This window comes from Myotis davidii, unplaced genomic scaffold (genome assembly GCF_000327345.1).
Source record: "Myotis davidii unplaced genomic scaffold, ASM32734v1 scaffold540, whole genome shotgun sequence".
NCBI classification, from domain to species: domain Eukaryota; kingdom Metazoa; phylum Chordata; class Mammalia; order Chiroptera; family Vespertilionidae; genus Myotis; species Myotis davidii.
In genome coordinates this window covers 5,803-7,501 of record NW_006292916.1, presented here as the reverse complement: position 1 = coordinate 7,501, position 1,699 = coordinate 5,803, and positions in this window count along the sequence as shown.

Here is a 1,699-nt window from a genome sequence, read left to right as displayed (position 1 = left end):
CATGCTGTCTCAAAGGGTAAGAGATTCTTCTTTTTTACTGCTGCATAGTATTCCATGGTATAAATGTACCACAGCTTTTTTGTCCACTCATCTACTAATGGGCACTTGGACTGTTTCAGGATCTTAACTATTGTAAATTGTACTGCTATGAAGATAGTGGTGCATATATCCTTTCTGATTGGTGTTTCTAATTTCTTGGGATATATTCCTAGAAGTGGGATTACTGGGTCAAATGGCAGTTCCATTTTTTAAATTTTTTGAGGCAATGCCATACTGTTTTCCACAGTGGCTTTACCAGTCTGTATTCTTGCCAGCACTTGTTGTTTGCTGGTTGATTTGTTGATAATAGCCATTCTTTGAATCTCACCGATTACTGACTTTCAGCATGTTTTCATATATCTCTTGGCTTTCTGTGTGTCCTCTTTCAAAAAGTGTCTATTATGGTCCTTTGCCCATTTTTTTTAAATTGGATTGTATATCTTCCTTTTGTTAAGTTGGATGAGTTCCGTGTAAATTTAGGGGATTAAACCCTTATCGGAGATAACAATGGCAAATATGTTCTGCCATGGAGTGTGCTTTCTTGTTTTGTTGATGGTTTCTTTTGCTGTGCAGGAGGTGTTGTGTGTGTTTTTTTTTTGATATAGTTCTATTTATTTACTTTCTCCTTAGTTTCCATTGACCTAGGAGCTGTATCAGTAAAGATACTGCTACGACAAATGACTGATATTTTGCTGCCTATGGCTTCTTCTAAGATTTTTATGGTTTCCCTTCTTATGTTTAAGTCCTTTATCCATTTTAACTTTATTTTTGTGTATGGTGTAAGTTGGTGGTCTAGTTCCATTTTTTTTGCATGTATCTGTCCATTTTTCCCAACACCATTTATTGAAGAGATTGTCTTGACTGCATTGTAGGCTTTTTCCTCCTTTATCAATTAATTGAGCATAATGACTTGGGTCAATTTCCGGGTTCTCTGTTCTATACCATTGGTCTATATGTTTGTTCTTGTGCCAATACCAGGCAGTTTTGAGAAAAGTGGCTTTGTAATATAGCTTGATATCTGGTATTGTGATCCCTCCAAGTTTGTTCTTTTTTCTCAAGGCTGTTGCATCTTTTTAGCGTCTTTTTTATTCCAGGTGAATTTTTGGAGAGTTTGGTATAGGTCTTTGAGGTATGCAGTTGGAATTTTAATGGGGAGTGCATTGAATCTATAGATTTCTTTGGGTAGTTTGGACATTTTAATGATGTTGATTCTACCAATCCATGAACACGGTATGTTATTCCATCTGTTTATGTCTTCCTCTATCACTTTTTTCAATGTCCTGTAATTTTGAGTCCAGGTACTTTACTTCCTTGGTTAAATTTATTCCTAGGTATCTCATTTTTTTTTTGTTGTTGCAATGGTAAATGGTATTTTTTAAAGGTTCTCTTTCTGTGAGATAATTATTGGTGTATAAAAAAGCTATAGACTTCTGGGTGTTAATTTTGCATTCTGCTACATTGTCGAATTCATTTCTGAAGTCTAGTAGCTTGTGATGGAGTCTTTAGGGTTTTCTATGTACAATATAATATCATCGGTGAATAATGACAATTTTACTTCTTTTCCAATTTGGATACCTTTAATTTTTTTTCTTGTCTGATCACTATAGCTAGTACTTCCAGTACTATGTCGAACAGGACTGGTGAGAGTGGGCATACCTAT